The 24,682-nt window shown below is 35.2% G+C and overlaps 1 protein-coding gene across 11 annotated transcripts in view; it reads left to right on the plus strand.

Annotated features, from left to right (window-relative positions):
• LOC5575771 (E3 ubiquitin-protein ligase RBBP6) overlaps positions 1-24,682 on the plus strand; it is a 79,688-nt gene that overhangs the window by 44,388 nt on the left and 10,618 nt on the right. The window lies entirely within an intron of this gene.

Consider the following 24,682-nt stretch of genomic DNA (forward strand, 5'->3'; position numbering starts at 1 on the left):
AATAGGTTACGAAACCTGAAATACAGTTTTTTAATGCTATAATCTTAAAAATCATCAAAAATTTTTAACCTGAGCGGAAATAGGAACACTTAGAGGCATTATTAATTACAATAACATCATTTTCTTAGAAGTTTTCTAAATCTATTTCAATTGGCCACTGTGTGATATGAAGATAATTGAAATTCACGAAACAGTTATAAATTGACAAATATTTGATCACAAAATGTGTCTTGAATGAGCAATATTTGGTACGCTGATATTGAAGCAGTTTTTTTTTAATATTTTTAATGTAACTACTGCAGTTGGGCAAAGCGTGAAACATAAATACTTAACTGTGTTTGATTGATCAAATGTCATTACATTGTTAAATCAATATTTTTATTAAGTGAAAAAAAGTTGCATATTTTTCTCTTTAAGATAAATAGATGTTTACAACATCAAAACTGCTACTCTTCGTATAAACGTCCCATGTATATAGAACATCTCATGAAGTACATGGGACGACAGTATAGTACAGTAATAATTTAAAAGTACAGTGATGAACACTATTTCCTTTCCATCTTTAGTTTATCGAAATCAATATGTTGAAATCAATCTTCCCATGGACAAAACCGATGTTCAACTTTGGTTCAAACCTTGCTACTTGCGTTGACTCGCGAACCTCGAACGTCTCTGTACCAGTGTACCCGGTTAAACTACAGTGAATCTATTAGAGTGAATAGAGTGACTGTAGGTTAAACCCGGTACATTTGTAGTTCGGTTGAAATATCGGTTCAAACTTTGATGCAAATAATGGCACAAAACAGACAGACCGAAAACTGTTATCCATACTATCCATGCGGATAAATTTCTACTAACATTATATGGAATTTCTTGGTAAAAATCGCAAGAACCTTGAGGCTTGAATAATTGTCTTACTTAAGCAGATCAACTAAAATCAATATTTTAGGTAAATTTAGCGCTAACTTTATGAAAAAATGAAGGATTTAACTAGACCATACAACAAGACACGATAAGTAGAAATTGATAATCGTGTATTTCAACTGTTTTCTGTCTGTCTGTTTTGTGCTATCGTTCTCAACCCCGGATGCAAACCAATTTGTATCAAAATTTGGATCGCGATTGCAAACGAGGTACAAATGAACCGGAATTCGAACCGGTGTTTACCTTATGTTTGGGTTTAGGTTCAGGTTCGATTGTTTGAACACGAGAACAGAGTACAAGGAGAGTACGAAACCACCTGAACCAACGTGTTCGATGTTCATTAGGGAAGAATGATTGAAATAAGTTTAGTGGCCGACGGAATTATTTTTTTTTTTTTTCAAATATCCGGGAAACAAAGTAATGAGTTAAATTGAAACAAACCAGGAACAAAATATTTGTTATTAAAATTTTAATCTTAATAGTTATTGTATATTTGAAGTTTTTGAGGTAAAACAAAGCTATTCATTGTAAGAGCGATTTATAAAATGTTTTCACATTACTTGAAATAAAAAAAAAAAAAACAAGAAAATATTGTATGATTCATTATACCTGTATATTAACAAAGTTTCCATCGTAATGATAAGGGTTCCAACAATAGACTGAATGTATGTTCACAGGTATAAAATTGTACCAAAAAGATATTTAACTGAGCTAAATATGTATAAGTGATCGATATAAGTGAGAATTGTAAAATTTACCACCTTTGTACATCAAGTAACGGAAAAAAATTGTATCATAGAGAGAGTTTAAAAGTTTACCTCCCTTCATTACAATTGTCCAAGTATCCACTTTCTCATGTTGTTAAAGGGATATTCCTAGGTATGTGTGCAGAATATTTCAAACTTCAAACGCAATTTCAAACTTCACACTACATTCTTCGTCTTGGAATTACGTCCTCACTGCTTTTCAGCTTCCACAGTTATCAACTGAGAGGTTTCTTTGACAAAGTTGCCATTTTCGCATTCGTGTGGCAGGTACGATGATACTCTATGCCCAGGGAAGTCAAGGAAATTTCCATCACGAAAAAAATCCTGAACCGACTGGGAATCGAACCCAGACACCTTCAGCATGACTTTGCTTTGTTGCCGCGGACTCTAAGCACTCGGCTAAGGAAGGCCCCAAACACACTACATGTTAGTGGTAGATTAAGAGCTAGCTCCGATCCTAAATATAATCCAAAACTAAAACCTATCAGATTTCAATGCCATGAAAAAAAAAAAATGAAAATTAATCGCAAAAGGTTCCCCGTTTGAAAGCAAGTTTAGGTATTACAGGTCTTATATTTCATTATGAAGAAGTATGTGCTAGGACGATATATGATTGAAATATTTATCCTTTTGTTCCTGGTTTGTAGACATAATTGGTGAATGTCAATTACAGTTAACTAGTTGAAGTATACATCGATATCGATTCATTCAAACAGGATACTTTTATAATGAATAACTAAAATGTAATTCTTTAATGAATGTTCGAATCCTCTGAGCAGAATCTCAAATAGAGAAACTTTAAAGTAGATGGAGTACCGTGTACCTTTTAATTCCGCTCCTAAATGCTTATCTTTGACAGATACGCGTATTTCGACTACCACTTGCAGTCTTCTTCAGTGTCAGTTACTCGTATCCACAGTTCAGTGTCAGAAGAAGACTGCAAGTGGTAGTCGAAATACGCGTATCTGTCAAAGATAAGCATTTAGGAGCGGAATTAAAAGGTACACGGTACTCCATCTACTTTAAAGTTTCTCTAAAATGTAATGTTCGATTGTAATCATACTCATAAAAATTCTCAATTTGATACAGTTGTTGTTAATAAAAAAGTAAAAAAAAAATACATGTAATAGTCATCATTACTGAGATACTGTTAAAATAATTTTTATTTAAACTATTTGTAGAACTATTTCAAATATGAAAAATCTGTGATATTTTTACCAAAAGTTATATACCTTAGACCTTTTTTCATCAAAATTTCTCAATATTTTACTGAATGCAAAGGAATTTGAAATAAACCATTGTTCTATAGTATTAATTACCAAAATGAGAAAGATGTTTTTCATATTGTAAATTATAAGATAAGAACTTCCACGGGGAAGAAAAACCTGTAACTTGTGATAATGTGTGATATTTATATTTAAAAACATATGTATAATGAAGAGTTGGAGAAAGCTAATGCCATAAAATATTGCTGAAAGCTACACGATCGGTGCTCCTAACGGATTGAGCGAGGAAACTATCACGTGAAAATGAGATTACTTTAACTCGAGTTGTGCTGTATTGCATCAGCAACGCATCCTCGAACCAGCTTGCTGCATGATCCAGTAAATCGTGGAGAACAAACGTTAATACATTCGACTTTCATGTAGAGCAAAAAAATGTACAACTACATATCATTGTCAATCAAAGCACTGTAATACACTGTAATGATCAGCAATAAAGGCAATCGTGTGAGCAACCACCACCAAGAGATGTTTGTCAAATGATTCTAATCTCCACGTTTAACTACTAACGATCGGCAGCTGGAAGTTAGCAATCACCGAGATGGAATCGATGGATCATCCTGAGCACGCGGAAAAGCAGAATCGACGGGACATTAATTGCTTCGACGTTCATTTATCTCGATTTCATTTGAAAATTTCACAATATGTCTCATGATTTTTCCTAGATAAATTTATCAAAAGAACGTCGAAGATAATTAATGTCATGGACAGTACCAGAAGCAGCTACATCAACTTACGACCGTTGATCCGAAAATATCCCTTTGCAATGTTGTTCGTCAAATAGGTCTGCCTCTTTTTGCCTGACACTTCTTCTCTTGTACAGTATCGTATCATCTTTCAAAATTAAAACTGCCATCGAAATTCTACATACCGATACAACTGTTTGATATCACACATGGTTTTGATCATTTGAATTGGGTTTCATGTATTTCTCCTTGACATTACGTCACTGGAAAAAAGTTGCTTCTCAACTTACTTTTCTGTGAACACTTCCACAGATAATAGCTGAGAGACCTTGAGTCATTCAGTGTTTTTACCTCCGGTAATTTCGACAGCAATTGCTCTAAAAAAATTCTCATGGGCTATCTTACGATTTTCCCAACAGATTTTTTTCACTGGCGTTTCACTAATTTCTGCAGTATTTAGTCTAGGAGATCTTCCAAAGATTTTGACAGAAGAATCCACAATGATTTATCACAAAGTTTTAGAAGGGATTTCCGGAGCTCCTACGCTGATTTTTTTCAGTTATTCTACCACCAATTTCAATATGGACAGCTTCAGTTTCTTTCAAGATTGCTCCAATAAATTCCAGAGAATATTCTATGAAATCTATTTAGAACGCTTCCGGAAACTTCTCAATAAATTCTCTCAGGAACTTCTCTCAAAGTGTCTTTTCTAATTTTTCTAGATATGTGTTTAACATTTCATTCAAGAATTATTCCTGCAGTTTTTTGTTTTCAAATATTTTTCGAGTAATTTTTCAATCAAAATGTCCATAGTTTCTTCTAAAGTTCAATTAAGGTTTCATAGCAGCAATACAACAATTATTCAAGTTATTCATCCTATATTACCTTAATGAATTGTAACAAACTAGCCAAGGACAAAAAGCGACTATTTTCTCAGGGATTCTATCCTATGTTTTTCAAGGTATTCCTTTATATTATTTCATGCATGTACACCCTATAAACATTTTGAAACTAAATCAAAACTTCCTCTCTTGTAGGAGTTCATCAGGAATTTCTACAGAAACTTCATCAAAGATTACTTCGGGACTATATTAAGAAATACCATTTCCTTGACTATTCCAGATGCAACTCTGAAACATTTCCTGGATAAATTCTTTGAGAATTTCCTAAAGATATTTCTTCAAGAATTCTGAAACTATCTTTGAAAAAAAAATCTGGTAGAAATCTCAAAGAGGTCCAAAATGAAAGTTTTTGGAGGAAATCCTAACAAATTCTTGGAGGCGTTACTGATTTGAATTTTTGAAGCTGCCTTGAACTAAACCGGACCCAGATAGCCGTGGGTACGAATCCCATAGGTCGAGGAGGTTTTTTTTTTACTTTATTTGTGTGAATTTTAACTCATCCGGCGAGTTCTTCACTCAATTTCCGGAGTAATTTCTGAAGGTATTCTTACGAAATTTGGTAATTCAAATCTTAAAGAAATCCAAAACGATAGTTTTGGAGGAAATCCTATGCAATCCTTGGATACATTTCTGGAAAAAATATTGTCTGGAATCTTGAAAATGTCTTGAAAGAAAATTTTAAATGAAACACTAGGAAAATCGATAGAAGAATCAATGGATGAACTCCTAGAGGATTTAATACTTTTTTGAGAAATTTCTGTAAAAATATTTAGAGGAATTCCTGGAGGCATGTCTGAGGTATTTTCTAGAAATTTCTTGGATTGAATTGAAACTTTGGAGGAATTTCTGAGGATCTCCGTAAAAGAATCACTAAATGAACTCCTGAGACAATCTTCAAGTATCACACCATCCCTGAATAGTTTCAAAAATAACCCCAACACAGTTTCAGGAATAACTCCAACAACAAATTGTCCCCTTAATGCTACAACTAGGTAACGCGAAATTTGAAATTTTTGACTTCAAAACATTATTCTCAATTAGATCTGCAAAGCAAAATATCCACAACTCATAAGCGTTTGATTCAAAATACATAAATTGAAGTTTATTTTTCAATCAAATTCTTTACGATTAACCAGCACCTTGTAAAACGGTCATATTTTCAAAGTTTCACATCTCAAAATTGTGATTGCAAGCTTCCAAAAATTTCTCCAAGATTTTTCAAAGGAAATATTACAGAGAATTATCAAACATCTAGGAGGAGCTCCCAAGCAAGTTTCTTTCGGATATTTTTCCTTGGATTCCATTAGCTATTTCTGCAGAGACTGCTTCAAGATTTATTGCAGAAATTACATCATTAGGTATTCCTGGAGTTAGTGCAACGATTACTCCAAAGACATCTCTAGTGAAAAAGGATTGGACGTTACTTCTAACCCTTTTCATAAATGTAGATTTTCTCTACAAAATTACTTGAAACTTTCGTCCAGACATCTTCCAATTTTTTTTTATAAAAACTACTCTGAGCACAAACAGTAAGTTCCCTAAGAAATCTTTCAGAAGTTAGTTCACAGATTATTAAGATTTTTCCTGAGAAAGTAACTCGGGGAGTGTGGGAAAGCCGCCGGAACCATCCTACGATATTACTTTGGGGCACTTTAACACATGTAGTACACATGTTTATTGTTGGAGTTATTCTACGAGTGGCGTGGGTTTATTGTACGAGTGGCGTGAGGTAAGAATTGTCGTTGTCGTAGCGAGGGGACAATTCTCGACTCTAATGAAGTGACTCGCCATGTAAATCAAATGAAGGTCACTTCACTCGAGTCGAGAATTGTCACCTCGCTATACGACACCGACAATTCTCGCCTCACGCCACTTGAAGAATAAACACAAATGGTAGAGCTAGAGACTAGAGGGGACCAGCTTCGGCAGGGCAAAATCTGGTCGACTGCAGATGATTAGCCCTGCCGAAGCTGATTCCACCATAATGTTAGTTACAGCCGTAGTTACTGCATTCCAGAATAACTCGGCACTCGCACAAATTCTCTTGATTATTTTGTCCGGGGACGTGTCCCTTCTCATGTGCGCGGAAACACCAACACAATTGGGCACGCAGGAGATTAACAACTGGCGTTTCATGCTTGTGCAAATGCAAATTTGTATCGTGGCAATGTTTCACGTGGTCTGAATCGATATTAGGACCCCTGGAAGTTCTAACATCGATGACATCGGAAAAATGTCGGCCGTCCACCAGAGCATGGTCGATTTGGTTGCAAATTTCGCCGTTTGGGGTTTGCCAGGTGTGCTTGCGGATATCCTTGCGTGCGAAGTACCGTTTTGTCTCAAATTCCGAACAGACTCATATTCCGAACACTCGGTTTTTGTATGGCGATGTGGTTGAAATGTTTCACTGAAATATGTCACCACATAACAAGAAAATGGCAGTCAATTGCAATTCAATTATAACGTCTCAAATATAATTTATACCGCAGGAGTAGTTATGATGCTCTAGTTAAACTAAGTTTGAAACCAGTAGAGCAAGCTCAGATAAATTTATTTGCGAAATTATTCATTTGAATTCGATTTATTCGTGCTGTTCGGAATTTGAATCAAGGTGTTCGGAATATGAGCCAGAATGAACACGGTGTTCGGCATTTGAATCAAAATGTTGTTCCATACTTTTACGTAAAAACAATACTTAAACTAATTGAATCAACATTATTATCGATACACCCAACAACTATCAGTTAGACTTTTCGAAGAAATTGATATTCACACGAATATCAGCCAATTTATGCCAATCAGATGCATTTGAAGTCGCTGTTATACGCATAATTGTCCCATGTTACTTTTTGTGCATTTTGACTTTTTGTCATTAAACAGTTTATTTTTACGTATAGTTTTAGAAAACACACACCAATAATTTACTTTGTTCGGAAACTCAATGAAAAGCAAGCCAAATCTATTTGTCCCATTGTTGAATTTCTACGCATAACTGTCCCACTACTGTATTTCTACGCATAACTGTCACACTATACAATTCGCTGCGCTGATCTCGAACAAAATAGTCAGTAGGCAGTTTTGAATTAGCTGGTGTTTGGGAAAATCGTTTTGAACACCTTCTTACGTTTGCTTTACATCCCATGTGGAACACAACCTGTTTTATTTTTTATTTTCGAGTCCATGGCTTGCGACAAATCAACTTCATGATTTAGCGAACCAAGTCTAAATAAAAATAGTTCGAATGTTTTTGGATGACTTGGCCACATGCTGGGTTGTTCCGAATACCGGTTCATTGGTGGAAGTGGCCATATTTTATTGGCGAATCTGAAACCTGGCTTGCGACATATCAATTTTCATGAATTTGCAAATCATGTCTAAAGGTGGTTCAAATATATTTGAATAACTTGACCACATGTCGGATTGTTCCGAATTCCCGGTTCCCTGGGGGAAATAACCTCTAAACCATCGGTTCTGAAACCTAGCTGGCAAAATCAAACTACATAAATTCCCAAATCAAGGCTAAATAAGGGTAATTCAAAGGTTCTTGGATAACTTGATAACATGCCAGGTTGTTTAGAGTACCCTGTTCTCCAGAAGAGGTGGTTATTATATTGGCGATTCTGAGACCTATCTTGCGACACATCAAACTTGATGAAGTCAAGAAGAAGTCAAAGTCATGTCAAAAGAAGAATAGTTCAAGAGGTTTTGGGTGACCTGGCCACATACTGGGTTATTCTGGGTAATTGGTTCTTCGATGCAAGTGGCAAATATGTTGATGGTTCTGAAGCTTTATTTGCGATGTATCAAAAATCATGATTTTGCAAACCAAGTCCAAAGAAATGTCAAATCGTGTGAAGATTTATGTCGTGAATTTTGAGTTAAATATTTACTCCGCAAAATAACCTTAAATTCACAGATGAGTTTCTGTCAAGCCTGCAGCTGGAAGAGTCGATATATTAATTTATAACATCTTATAAACTCTCTAACTTACTCATCCACTCTTTCTCTCACTAACTCATACATTGTCTCATTATCACACATACAGAAAACTATGCTTACCATCCCAAACTATAAAATCGTATTTCTTCACTTCCCCACACGTGGCTCCGTTTGGCACATGTCACTTGAGCCGTCATTAGGTGACTTAAGATAGTCTTGAGGATATACGTACGCTACACTCGGTACAATCCATACCGTAAGAACGGTCATCTACAGCATTACGACTAGCACATAGTTGGTCACTAATATCAGTGGGACTGTTATGCGTAGAAATTCACCAAAAACCCCGTATTTCTAGGCATAACAGTCCCACTTTGAATTTCGTAGCTAAATTTACTTTATTCCCATAATAAAAACTCTTGACTCTAATGAACACGCTATTCTTTATACTGTTGTAAAGATTTTAATTTAATTCACCACACACCTGGTCAATACGAGGCCTAAATGTGTTAAAATCTTTAAACGCGTTTTTCTCGATTGCATATTTTGGAACATGGGACGATTATGCGTAGAACGGCAGTGTTGGCCTTAAGTGTTCGGAATATGAGTCAAAACGGTACGTGCTACTGATGGCAGCAAAGTTCACTAAACGTAGGCCGTTTTTGTTGGTAACAGAGTGAAGACTCTCCGTACCAATGTCCTCTCTTCTGACCTGCGCATTAGCGTCGCCGATGGCAAATTTCACGTCGTGTTTTGGGCATTCGCCATAGGTCTTGTCGAGACATTCGTAAAACGCGTCCTTCACGTCATCGGGTTTGTCGTTAGTCGGTGCATAGACGTTGATCAGGTAGTTGAAGAACTTGTCCGAATCCTCAATACGCAGATCCGTCGTTGATCGGCTTCCACCTAATAAGGCGCTTCATCTGTTTCCCGATCACTATGAAGCCGACACCGTGTACAGCTTTATCGCCACCGCTATGGTAGATGTTGTATTTGAATGTGGTGTTAGCGACAGAGTCTACCATTCTGAATTCACGTTCTCCAGATCTCAGTCAACAAACTTCCTGAATAACAGCCAAGCACACGCCTACTTTTCGCAATTCACGAGCCAAAAGGCTCACACATCAATACGTAAACAATTTATTAGTTTTATTTTGTTCCTATGTTATGCGTAAGCCGAGTAAATTTAAATTTAGAGAAAATTTATCTCTCCCCGGAACCACCTTACGGTATTTCTTAAAGGAGACCCTCTTGATTACCTTAGAACCTCATAAAGGATGTTTCAATTAGCCACAAGCGTTAAAACCGTGCAAATATCTGATTCTTTACTTGATATATTCACGAAAATATGAAAATGTGTTGATCCTTCGGAAATCTTATAATCTTTCTACAGGATTATATGGAAATTACTATACAGACATTTTGAATGATGTTCCAAACACGCTAACACTATAATGTAAGTACAAACTTATCTTCTCAAAGTTGTAAACTCATTGTTCAAACCATAATAAATAAAGTTTCCGAAGGGAAATTCTGTCCGAAGGATGGAGGAAGATCAATTAGATTATTTCATTTAATGTGAAATTACGCTTCAGTAAACATCTGCCAAATTCACAAACAAGATTCGCTCAAACATGTTTTTTTTTCTTCAGCAACTTTCTTGGTTATGGTTTCGAGAATGAGTATTTACTATAAAATGATAAAATTGAAATTATATTACAGTTTTGACATATTTAAAACGTTGAATAAAAATTCTTCATATTAATTTTTATATATTGCAATTTTAGAGAAAACTTTCCGTTTTACGGTCCAACGAAAAGCTACCGCAGCTGTCACATCACTGATTTGTACTGGTAAATCATCAGTAGGCTTCAACGATACCTTGGATACCGTCTTGATGATTGCTTCTTCTTCTTGGCATTAACGTCCTCACTGGGACAGAGCCTTCTTCTCACCTTAGTGTTCTTATGAGCACTTCCACAGTTATTAAAAAGCTCTCAGTTCTGTGCCAAAGTTGCCATTTTCGCATTCGTATATCGTGTGGCAGGTACGATGATACTCTATGCCCAGAGAAGTCCATTACGAAAAAATCCTGGACCGACCGGGAATAGAACCCAGACACCTTCAGCATGGCTTTGCTTTGTAGCCGCGGACTCTAACCACTCGGCTAAGGAAGAATGATTGCTGTTTGTTGCTATTTTCCATACCGTTGTTTCTTTCAAGCATACTATGATTGAATTGTTTGCTTTAATGATAGAATGATTTCGAAGCCTGCGGTAGAACTCGGCGGCTACCCAAAACCTGAAAATTTTCTTAATAACCGAAGATCTACATTGGGCGGTATGAATAAAAAGCGTTGAACTTTACTACATGTAGCATCTACTCAAAAACAAAATCCACGAAGTTTACTACATTTTTGGTATGAATAAAAAACCTTTCGAACATATAGTACTTACTTCTTTCGAACATGAGCAGTGACTGATGCTGCACGTTAAGAAGATTCCATTCAGAGTGCAGAGTGATGCTGCACGTTAAGAGTATTCGTTCAGAGTGACACTAAAAATCAATAAAATCATGCATATATGCAAAATTTGTCGCTTATTTACACGACAAATGATGTGAAAATATGAATATTACTACATTCCCGCTTATGCATCGCGTAATTGATTATGAACACAAATTCATGTAGGTTATGTAATTTTACACGATTTGGAGTATAAATTTGCAATAACCATTCCCTTTATGTGCATGTGAGTTTTATAATGATATGACAACAAGGATTTTTCTGAGAATTTTGGAATTTTAGCTAGAAATCTGTATCCTATGAAGGAATCTTTTACAGCAATTGTGAAATTATAAAGTTCCTAACATTTTCAAGATTCCAGTATTTGATGAAATAGCGGTAGAATTTTGAGCTTCATCTGTGAATTAAAATAAAACAGCATGTTGAACTCCGATGATGGATATTGATTTCTTAGTATTTCTGTGGTATTATCGTTATTTCGGAAGGTTTCCTGGTAGTAGCCCTGGAATTCTTAGAAATAAAAATTAATTTTCACAATAGTGGTTGAATTAAGGATTTTCTTTTACATTTTTACATTCAGACATTCAAAGGTTTATCCAGCTTTTTACGAGCGCTAATAGCTGCCGCAAATAGGCTCGCTTTCTGGTAGGGATTGGTCGATATGACGTTTGGCTTAGGTCCGTTCAATATAAAACGACCCAAGCCAAACGTCAAATCGCCTAATTCCCACCAGAAAGCGAGCCTATTTGCGGCAGCCATTAGCGCTTTTAAAAAGCTGGATACTATAATAGAAGATTTCATTTGAAATCTCAACGGAACTGGAAATCAAAGGGATCTAAAATTTACAAGAATTTCAAAAATTCGGACCAGAGTTTGTAGGAATCTCACTGCAATCTCAGAGATTCTTACAGAAATACCGTCTTGAAGATACCCGAATAATTTCAAAAGATTAATAGCCAGATCAAATACCGGATTTACAATATTCCCAAAAGAATCCCAGAATGGCTTTCAGAATTCCAGAATTGTTATAACAAATCTAGAATGCCTATCGAAAACCCATAATTACTATAGGGATTCCAGAATTCCAAAGAAAATCAAAGAATCTGGGATGTCAGAATTCTTACATAAATTAAGAATTACTTTATAATAACCTGAAACCCATCCGACATCCGAGAATTCTAAAGAAGCAACATAATTGTCGTAATGTCAGATTGAACAATAATCGTAATGAGTATCTTCGTACCTGCCACACGATGTTCACATGCAAAATGGTCAGTTGACATTGAAAGCTCTCAGTTAATAACTGTGTAAGTACTCATAAAACACTAAGCTGAGATTTAGGCTCTGTCCCAGTTGGGACGTAACGCCAGAAAGAATAACAGATCTCTCACATAATTTCAAAACTCATTACTCAATTATTTTCGAAATATCAAAATTTATACGGAAATCTCAAAAAACCTTTCGAAATATCAAAGCTGACAACGTTTTCCCATGATATTTACTCAAATTTTAATTATACCATTCATTTCAACAATCTCAATGCATGAGTAGCAACCTCTTATGTTAACTACCAGTAGCTTTGTAGTAAATGCTACCTTTATTATTAGCAACGCGTTGTTTGTAGTAAGTTCGAAAGGTGTAGAAAGAGAAATGACAAAAACTCAAAATCTCTTCCTTAGAGAGTCCAAAATACGACCGGTACCCTATAGTTTAGGCCAAGAAAAAAACCCTGTCGAAGTTTCAACTCAATCCACCAGCTGATGCATTTCATTTAAAGTTTGTATGGGATATTTGCTACGAACGCATTGCAAATTGACCGTTTCGATACGCATGTTAGTTGATTGCGTTCAGTTGAGCTCAGATTGACAAACGTTCTATTTAGTACTCTAATGAATATAATTGTAGATGGTTGTAAAAGGATTAATTTTCATTGCTATTTCATTAAACAATAGTGAATTGTTTGATGATCGCTGCTATAACCATTATCGACGCGATATGATAATATTTAGATTATCAATTCTGCTCGGGTATCCATACCCACTGAAATAATCCGCTTTATGATCCTACAGTTGTCTATGATCTATGCTATGTTAGGGTTGATATAGTCCTTCCTGGGATCCCAGTGTGCTCGAAACACTCAATGTGACCAGGATCTTACTGATGTACCGGTTGTTAGTTTGAGTTAGGGCGCAGCTCGCTTTGACAGAGTTGCTTCTGGATTAGTGTGGTTTTTATGGCAGTTCGTCAGGGTCCACTGTGAACACATCATGAGCAACTTCGTAACTAAGAGAGCCCCGGAGGGAGGGGGTTCATTAAGCCCCAAGACTTTCGACTCTGATGTCCTCTGGTCGTGTTGTATGAATAAAACAACCAATGCGTAGTCCGTATATTAGTCTGTTTGTACTATAATATATCCGAGGAATTCTTAATGGAACTTTACAGATTCATTAATATATCAGCAATTTTCACAAAGGTTGCTACAAAAATCCCATTTGCCCAGGATTCCAGTGAATTAAAAGAAAATTTCTCCTGAGTTTTCTCTAGGAATTTCTTTAACATTCCATCCAGGTATTACTTCAGAAGACTTCTCTATTTTTCAAGTAAACTTTCCACGTATTCGTCAAACAGTTCATTTAAGGTTTCCACTAGAAAATCAAAGATCCTTGCAGTAGTCCTTTCCTAATGAATTTCATCACATATTTGTCAAGAAAATACATCAACAATTATTTTAGAGAAAAAAGCAGTTCGTTTCTTCATCAAATTTTGAGCAGAAAACTTGGAAAAAAACCCATGGAAGAATGGAAACTTATTGTTGACTTTTTTTTAAATAATTTCTAGAAGAATCCCTGACGAAATTTGTGTACTAAAACTTTGCAGCAAAAACTAGGAAAATATTATATACACGGGTAGAAATCAGAATGCAAAAACAAGATTCTAACTCATGATACCGTGATGCTACCATATTTCGCGCACGCTCCTAATTTCGCTCACTGCCATTTTATTCATATTTGTTGATACATTTTGGACTACATAATTGCATGTTATGTAACCATGGCTGAAGTAGAATCATTCAAAATACTAACCAACAAAAAATTCTTTTGCAAAATATGTTTAAAATGTCAGTGAGCGAAATTAGGAGCGTGCGCGAAATATGGGTAATTTACGGTATCATGATTCTAGTGTGTTTTCATCTGATGAAAATACACCATGATTTGGACTCATGATATCATGAGTCAGATTGCCGTAACGCAACACACGCGTTAGGTTTTTGATGCTGATTGCTCAGAATCATGATTCAAATGCCAAAAATGCTGAGTCGCGCATCCGTTTATGACCGACAAAATAAAAAAAGTTAAAAATAGCATACACTGAGATTCGAGCCAAGAACCTTCCGATTGTAAGCCACGTACTGTACCACTCAACCGCTTCGTCATCTTGGATTAAGAGTGATCGATACGAATGAGATGAAAGTGCGCCGCTTAGTGTTTTCACACTGGATGTTACGCTTATGAGGAATCATGATTATGACTCCAGGAACCATGATTTGTGATCCTGATATTATGACCTACCCAATTTGTAAATCATGGTGTGGGGATCAGATTTTTATCCGTGTACTGGTTGAAAGTCTGAAGTTCTGAAAAAGAGAATTCTTGAAAACAACGGAATTTGGAAAGGTATCCTGCACGAAAATTTTGGAAACAATTCTGTCATCCTGCATACATTTCGACTTTTCCTCACAACGGTTTTGGTACTTCTCGTTTTGGTACCCATTTTCTGGTCGGGTTGCCCTAACTTGCACCTGATTTTCGAGTAAACGGCTCATGTGCTGCTAGTGCTTGTTTCTGGCAATTAAATATTTTGCGTTTAAACGTCGAATTTGATGACGCTTTTCCTCTTTTCGACATTTCGTTGAATGTTTTTCACATTAGTGAGGTATCATTGATGTCCCCCATCCAAAAAATCACCTGTTTTGTCAGTCCCAAAAAAATCAAAACAAAGACACTGGACGCCATGTTGAATCAATGTTGGGTAGCTAATTATTGGCTCATTTCACCACCCTGATATGAGTACCTTTTACCTTTTAATTCCGCCATAATAGCTTATCTTTGACAGATGCGCGTATTTCTGGTAGTCTTGTAACCTTCTTCAGTTACTTACAGGCTACAAGTGGTAGTCAAAATAAGCGTATCTATCAAAGATAAGTAATTAGGGTGGAATTAAAAGATACATGGTACCCAAATCTAGAGTTTCTCTATTGAGATTCTGCTCAGAGGGTTCAAATAAGCATAAGTATAAGCATAGATGACCGCATACTTCGTAGGTGCTATTCCGTGATTGACCAGAACAATCGAAGTTGTACAGAGATTAAATGAATGGGGCTTGGGATTAACTTACCATTCTCAATGTGCACAAATCGAGAGCTCAAAATCTAAAAGTCAATGACGACGCCAGTCACGTTCTTACGGTCATCGGGGAAGGGAACGTATGTTAGTTAGACAACCGTTGTTACTAGAGACCGAGATCACCTCTGAATCTCCACAGTTGTCATGGAAAGGATATTGGGTTAGTGCAAGGCTGGTAGCGAGTCACTTTTTAGTGACTTGGTCACTTTTTTGAGGCCAGTCACTTTAAAGTCTCTTTTTTTAAGCCAATCCAACTAAAGTCACTTTTTTCATCAAAAAGTCACTTTTTTCAACTATTTTGAGCTAATTTTTTGGGAGAAAATTTTGAATCGGCCTTCTTAATTTAGGCTAAGTTTGAAGTTAGCAGGGTGTCTACTACCTGAAAAATCCTGGAATACCTGGAATTATCAGGGAATTTTCATCAACCTGAAAAAAAAAACCTGGAATTATCAGAGGATCTTGGATATACGCAGGAAAAAAAACCTCGAACCAGTAATTATTATGGCAGAATATGTCCTTTTTGTAACACAACGCTGTTACAACTTGAGGTATTAAGTCAATGCACTTTAAGTTATTTTTAATATTCCGAATAACTTGTTTAAATAAGGAAGTAGGACTTATGATTGCTAAAATGGGAAAGGCAAATACGATTCCCAGTTCTAGTTGGGTATCTTTCATGAGCATAAAGGCTTGGATACTATTTCAATGCATATCTCTAAAAAGTGTTTATTGTTAGTTAAGGTCTCTAAAGACATTATAATCAATATGGTATCTAAAGTCACTTTTTTGCCATAACCCTCTCTTTCCCATGGTAGCTCCAGAGCTCAATTTTTTTGACGAACTTAAGGCAAACCGAACCAGAGGAATACTATGCATTAATTTCTACAGTCAACTCTCCATAACTCGATATTGAAGGGGCCATCGAGTAAGAGAGGTATCGAATTATGGAACACAAAACCAGTGCAAATGCGATCCGAGGGACCATCGCAGTAGCCATGAAAACCAACTTTTACTGTGGTTCTCTAACTCGATATCGAGATACGAAATATCGAGTAAAGGAGAGTTAACAGTAGATTATGATTCTATTCTTATCAGATTAATCTAAAAGTCAACTAACTTTTTGAATAGTAAAACTATTGGCAAGCAATCAGTTTACTATTGTAAAACAACCAACAAATTTTAAACTGATTTTGAAAAAAAAAACCCTTTGAAATATTGTTTTTTGAATTACTTTTTATAAAAACGCTTTTTCATAAAGCAACTGTCGATTAAAGTCGTCGGAAATAGATGGTTAATCTGCTTGCAATGAATTCTGGTGCAACATTCAAGAGGCTCCAGAGAAACCTTCAGAGACTATTACGTAACTATTTATCCAGAGATTCCTTCTGGAATACTTTCAAGAACTCCACCAGGAATGCCACCAGCAATTTTTCAATGGAAGTTCAGAGGAATTTCTTCTCAATTTTATACTAAAAATTTTAGAGCATTCCTACGCTACTACCTCCCGTAATTTTCACAGAGATTACTCTGAAGAAAAAATCTCAGTATTTCCTCCAGATCACTGATTCTTTCACAGATTTCTTCAATCGCTACTTCTTGGATTCTTCCCACGTGCCCTACAGAAGTTTTTCCCCAAAGGTTTATTATAGAGTTTTCGAAAAAAATCGACATTTTTATAAGAAACCCTACAATAATTTATAATTTTTATAAGGATTCTCTCAAAAATTCATCCATAATTACTCTCCGGAATTTCTCAAAACTTACTTAAGGTATTATTGGATAAAATATTTTCCAAGAATTGCTCGATGAATTGCATCTGGGATTCCTCTAGAAATTTCTCCAGCATTTCTTCAAAATATTATTACTGCGGCTCAAACACTTCACTGATATTTTTTCAAATACAGTTTCCAGACCTGCATAGATACTTTAAAATTTCATTCAAGGTTCCACACTAGTTAATACTACAGCAATTATTACAGTTATTGCTCCGACCATTGAAGGATTAATATGCTTTTATTATCATAGCAATTTATCAAGAAATATATTCATCAAGAATTCGTAAGATCCAGTGATCCTCATAGGTATTCATCATTATAACTCACACAAGTTTCATCAGAAATTACACTAAGATTTGTTTAAAAAATTCCTCGTGGATTTTTCAAAATATTTCACAAAAAAATTGAATAATTTTTAAGTTTGTTTTTTTTTGTTCGTGGTTTTTCTTTAAAAGGAAAACAGATAGAATACATGAAGGTATATAAACGATTCTAAGAAAAATTACATAAAAAGTTCGTAAAAATCACAAATCAAACTCCTGAAGAGATCTTCGGAGTATTAAGAAATTTACGGCGAAACGAAAATTTACTTGTCGTAATTTCACGAGGAAGTCTTAGAATGTGAATACCTTCCATTAAACTTACTGATGGAAAATTTATTTCTTAGTCGGCGTTTAAAGGACGCGGTTTAAGCAGTATTCCAATCAAATTCGATCTTCTGTCATCATTTTTTATTTCAAATATCGATTAATGCATAAAAATATTGACCTTATTAGGAGTTAAAATGGAAATGTGAAATGACAAATATTTTAATTTTACAAATGTTTCAAATTCTTATTAAAATTTACAATATAAAATACTTTGGTAATATAAAAGACACAAAACTTTGAAAATATTGAAAATCTACTAAAAAAGGATTATTAACGTAAATATAAACTACCCTGTTTGAAAAAATTCTAGGCGATATCTTGTAAATTTGAAAGCACAATAAAAATATCTTAATATGGTACTCAACTAGACCTACTACCTGCAGAAGATCACATGGAATATTCCCTATCATAATTGATATTGATCGTAAAACAGTATACTAGAATTGAAATAAAATTGATTACGGCTTGCTTTTCAAGTCACTTTTAGTCACTTTTTCGAGAATAGAAAGTCACTTTTTAGTCACTTATTTCTCAAATTTGGTCACTAAAATAACTTTTTTCGGTACCAATTCTTGCTACCAGCCCTGTTAGTGGGATAACGTAGATATCTGGAAGTCACCAATGTTTGGTGATGCGTTCCATGATATAATCACGCCTAACCGGTTCGCGATATAATTCAATAATCGCATTGTACGCCAAACAAGTGTTTATCACTCGCCCCAGCAAGAGCAAGTGACACGATCAATAGATCAAACACTAGGGTTTCGTTCTACTTCGTCGTTAGAGCTATTATTCGTCGTATCAAACTTTAAATGTTCCATTACGGCGGGTTTTCCAACTTACCTGCAACATAGATTCATTTTCCGAATGTAATTTTGTGAAAACTTTTATGATTCGTCCACCTGTACACCAAAAATGCGATGAAACTACTGTATTTCGATAAATAACTTCAGTTCAATTATCCACTTTGCACTTTTTCACCGAAATCGCATGGACGAACACGATTTGAGAGAAATGCTAAGCGATCGACATCAGTCACACCACTTTCGAACACAAGTTTCTTCCCGCCCCCGTGGGTGACTTACTTCGCCGGGCACTTATTTTCACTATGGAAAACCTTCGTACTTCTTCACTGAAGGATTTCATTCCAATCACACGCCGTAAAACTTCAATTAATCACCAAACTTCACGAAATTTCCTCAACCGCCGCGTATAATTGAGAATGTAAACAAAGTTCAATCCGTCGTACTGAGAAAAAAAAAGCTTGTGCGCATCAATGTGTGCGCGACGCTCGACGTAAAAATACGGTTCCTTTGATTGTGTTGTTTTCGCTGTACTGTGAGCAAATGCCATAATTGTACGGTCAAAAGCAATTGTGTTCATATGTTTGGGCTGAATTTTGATGACGAACAATGAATTTTAAAGGAAATTAGTATATTCCATCATGCTGAAGGAATGGAGGGAGATGCCCGTAGATCTATATATTCTAGTAAAACATTTTATTATAGCGTTGATATATTGTGTTTTAACCACTCAATACATCACAGTGAGCCGTAAGTTGTGGGACGAATCTGGAAACTGATTGCGACGGAGTTGAAAACGATACGACGGATTGAGAATACGATAAGATGCATTTTCTTTGCATTATTTCCAAAAACAGATCAAGATTTATCAAAATGTTATTGTACAATGCTAAAGCCGTTTTGAGAAAAATTGTTTGGCATCGGTTTGTATCAGCATCATTCACTGCAGTACTGGGAAAATTGCAGCAGTCACTGATCAATGCTTAATACGATGGATACTAGCACATCACCCTACTGACACTCGAGGCACTTTTTCATTTAACTACGCAAACGACGCGCGACATGTTCACTCCTGCCCTCATTGCCCGCCCCGCAGGGGAAAGCAACATGGTCGGAGGCTCAAACACTACTCATGCTGCTCAGAGGGTTCGAATACATTAATGACCCTCTTCATTAAATGAATTCCTGAAATGCTGTATTCGGCGATTTAGAGGATCTGACAAAATTACTTGTTGAATTTTCTAGCTCTAATCGAAATGCTTTGAATAGTGGTTCAAATGCTACTCAAGAAAGTGTTCACTTTTTTCCTCTTCATCCTTGCAGTGGATTCTTAAGGAAAAGCTTCAAGAAGTCTTCTTGTGATTTCTTCATTGACTCCTCTGGGCATCCATCGAAGTGATTTAATGATTCATTTCTCTCAGGAATTCAAGCAGTGATTTTTCAAGGTATTTCCACTGAATTTTCTCCAGGCAATCCAACGCAACTACCTTCAGTAATTTTCACCGATATTACCTTCAGTGCACCAATATCCGCTCATGCCCCTATTCCCGCTCACCAGTGTAAAAATTGATTTTTAGTGTCAAAACCAACATTTTTCGCACGGATATATTCCAGCAATATTAACAACGTTCAAATGAAGTTGTCTTACATTATTTTCATTTGATAAAATAATTCTTTATAATGAAGACACAAGACCTCGTGAGCGGTTATTGGGCCAATAGGTATTTTTGTGTGTTCCAATAACCACTAATGCAAAAATTAAACAAAATTTTAATGAAATTTCGATTTTAATTACAGTTTGCTTTATTGCAGTAGTAGCTATGGGTTGACTATAACAAATATCAGGATAATTGTTAACATTTCTTTACAAACAAAACTTGATATTGACAATGCTCTTGAAAGTTTAACAAATTCCATTTTTGAAGCCAGGAGCATTGCAATTCCAAAATGTGAAGTTAAATTTGAATCCGTGATTATAGACGATGATCCTAAACTTTTGATCCGCCTTAAAAACGTGAGGAGAAAGCAATTTCAATGCAGTCGCGATCCTGCTATGAAAATTATATGGCAGGATTTGCAGAAAGAAATCGAGGAACGCTTTGCACAATTAAGAAACAAAAATTTTGAAAATAAGATTTCTCAATTGGACCCTGGCTCTAAGCCCTTTTGGAAATTATCTAAAATTTTGAAAAAACCTCAGAAGCCAATACCGGCATTGAAAGAGGAAAACAAATTATTACTAACCAATTGCGAAAAAGCTCAATAACTTGGTATGCAGTTTGAAAGCGCGTTAAATTGAAAATCAAGTTACTCAGGACTTCGAAAATATTCTCAATCAAGAGAACGTTTTCGAAAATGCCTGGGAGACTGATTTGGAAGAAGTGAGAACTATGTATTATTAAAAAAAAATCAAAAATATGAAAGCTCCTGACGATGATGGAATTTGCTACATTCTCATCAAGGAATTTCGAGAAAGTAGCCTATCATTTTTAATTGATATATTTAACAAATGTTTTCAATTAGCATATTTTCCTGACAAATGGAAAAATGCTAAGGTTGTTCCAATTTTAATACCAGATAAAAATCCTGCAGAAGCTTCTAGCTATCGTCCAATCAGTTTGTTTTCCTCCATCAGTAAACTATTTGAAAAGGTCATTTTGAACAGAATGATGGCCCACATCAACGTAAATTCAATTTTTGCCAATGAACAGTTCGGATTCAGCCATGGACATTCGACCACTCATCAACTCTTACGTGTAACAAATTTGATCCGTTCCAACAGATCCGAAAGCTATTCTACTGGTCTTGCTCTTGCTCGGCAAAATCGCTTCCTCTTTGCCTCGCAGAGGAGTTTCAATCAAGCCTGGCTGCATCTTCCTCGCTCATTTTTCTTTGCCTCTCTGCTTAGCATTTTTTCGCTCCCTGGTCTTGCTCTTCTAGACATAGAAAAAGCATTCGACAGTGTTTGGCATGAATGTTTGATCGTAAAATTAAAAAAAACTTTAATTTTCCAACATACATTGTTAGAATAACACAGCGCAACAAAAATTACATTTTTACGTGTCTCAAGAATCAAATTATGTGTCTCTAGTAGATTTGGGGTTGCTGAATCTGATGCCGTTCTCAGAAACTTCCCAGCACGTCACAATTTTTAGCTACAGGTCGTCAAAGTTGTATAAAACATTGGTTTTATTGATGTTTACCTAAAAATTGAAGTATATTTTATCAAACTTTTTTGTGATCTTATCCACCAAGCATGCAAAAGAGGACTTAAAATTTCGTTTTAGATATTTTTTGGTTGAAATTTCATGATCTAATATAGATTAAACCTTTAATTGAATAAATAGAGGTATTTTGATGCTGGAGACAAAAACGTGTTCCACAGTGTAATTCAAAGTTATCTGTCAAATCGCACGCTTTAGGTTAATTATCAGAACTCCAGATCTGAAAGACTTCCTGTGAGAGCTGGTGTTCCCTAAGGCAGCATTTTGGGACCAATATTATACAATATGTTCACATCTGACTTACCTGAGTTACCTCTGGGGTGTCAAAAATCCTTGTTTGCGGATGACACAGGCCTCTCCGTCAAAGGACGAAGTCTGCGTGTCATCTGTAGTCGATTGCAAAAAAGTTTGGATATTTTTTCTTCATAATTGCAAAAATGGAAGATTTCTCCTAATGCTTCCAAAACTCAACAAATAATATTCCCACATAAACCAAAAGTTCTTTATTTGAAACCTTCAAGTAGACTTGCTGTCACGATGAGAGGGGTTCCAATAAATTGGTCAGATGAAATTAAGTATCTAGGGTTCATGCTAGATAAGAATTTAACTTTCAAAAATCACATTGAGGACATTCAAGCCAAATGTAATAAATATGTAAAATGTCTCTATCCCCTTATTAATAGAAAATCAAAACTTTGTCTTAAGAACAAGCTTTTGATATTCAAACAAATTTTCAGGCCAGCCATGTTGTATGCTGTACCAATATGGTCTAGCTGTTGTAATACCAGGAAGAAAGCTCTGCAGAGAATTCAAAATAAAATTTTGAAAATGATTCTGAAGCTTTCTCTCTGGTATAGTACCAATGAGTTACATAGAATATCCAATGTTGAAACACTGGAACAAATGTGAAATAAAATAATTAATAATTTCAGACAAAAATCGTTACAATCTTCTATTGCCACGATTAATGCGTTATATGTTTAGGTTAAGTTAGGTTAAGTAAATTGAAAAGGTTTTTTTTTTCTCTTATAAGCAGGTGAAATTAACTCACCTGTAAAAAATCTGAACTGCTACGGCAAATGAAATGTGTTGTCTAACAACTCAGAACACCTAGGTATAGAAATTAATGTATTGTTTGGAAATAAACTAATAAGATAAGTAATTAAAAAAAATATCAGGATAAAAAATATAATTCGAAACAATGCATTTTTTAGTAAGTTCGTCACGAAATCTTAGATGTAGTAACAAATGCGATTAAATATTTTTTATGAAAGTTTTTCAAATTCTTTTTATTTTGTCACTGATTACCTATGCTATGAGCCATACTGTGACATAAAAATTGATTGACATAAGTATTGATTGACACAATAGTTATTTTATAATATACATTTGAACACATAACTTCCCTTAAATTAGCGGAATCTGGTGCACTAATGCACTATGGCCTCTTATGTCTAAAACAGCAGATTATAAAGATCGAATGTACTTCGGAGTTTTTCCCTCTAGATATCAGTATTTGGGCTATATTTTCATAATCGAAAGGTTTCAAAATATTCTATCGGTGAAATTTTTCCAATACATTTTGTATGAGCTGAAATGTGTAGGAAAACGTAATTTCCGTTGATTTTCATAGGCTGTATATGAAAAAAATAGATAAAACATAGAAAAAAAATCAAAATTTCACCGATGGAATATTTTAAAACTTTCTGATTGTGAAAACATAACCCAATTACTTAACTTTAGCGGAAAAAAATCCGAGGTACATTCGATTTGCTTAATCTGCTGGTTTAGACATAGCGTGTGATGGTACTCTGAGACTATTACAAGATTTCCCTCAGGGAGTTTTCTACTTATTTTCTCATAGATTTCTTCAAAGATTCCTATGTGAGTTCTTTCAATTATTCTACAGGTATTAATCCAGGAAATCTTTTAGGGAAATATTAAGAACTTTTGAAGGAATTTCTAAATAAATTCGACAGGTTACATTATACATGGTTACTTCTGCAATATTTCCATACATTTCTCAAACAATTTCTAAAGTAAAAAGCTATGGATTCTCCGAAACTTTATTTAAGGTTTCACACCAGCAAATACCACAACAGTTTTTCCTGTAACTTCCCCGATAATGCCTTCATAATTTTTTTCAATCATTTCGTTCGATTTTTTTCAAAGAATTCCTTTAAAAACTCCCGGTGGATATATTCCAGGAATTCAATTTATTAGTTTTTTTTATTCTTTTTTAGTTTCAGATTCTCTGAAAATTCAAATCTCTCTGTTTCTGTTTGGATTACTTTTGTTTTCTTGGTTCCTGAATGGTATATTTTTGATTCCTGTTTGAAGTATTCCTGTCACGAACCATTAGCTAGTTTTATCTTTTCGATTGCTTTTCGAAAATTTTGATTATTCAACTGAGATCGAACATTTGACCCATTTTCAATGTATTTTATGAATTTGTAAATTTGTTTCGAGCTAAACCAAACATCGCGAACAATGTTTCCTGATTGTGACAATAACAAGTTATTTCGCTAAAGTCAAAGAAGAATATCATGAAATCGTCATAGTCGGCAGTCGGCATACATTATTGAACAACATTGCATTTGGGAAATTACCAAAAACGTCTTTGAATCTTCCGCTCGTCGTCGTCCTCTCCTGCCTTTTTAGAGCTGATGGATACCTACCGATGATGCAAGGTAATAATGATACAGTTTAGCTCTAATAAAACTACAACTGAAGTACTGCTGGCAAATCCTGCGCAAGATTTGAAACACTACTGGATTTGAGTTCACGTCACTCTATTTTTTT

This window comes from Aedes aegypti, chromosome 3 (genome assembly GCF_002204515.2).
Source record: "Aedes aegypti strain LVP_AGWG chromosome 3, AaegL5.0 Primary Assembly, whole genome shotgun sequence".
In the NCBI taxonomy this organism is placed as follows: Eukaryota; Metazoa; Arthropoda; class Insecta; order Diptera; family Culicidae; genus Aedes; species Aedes aegypti.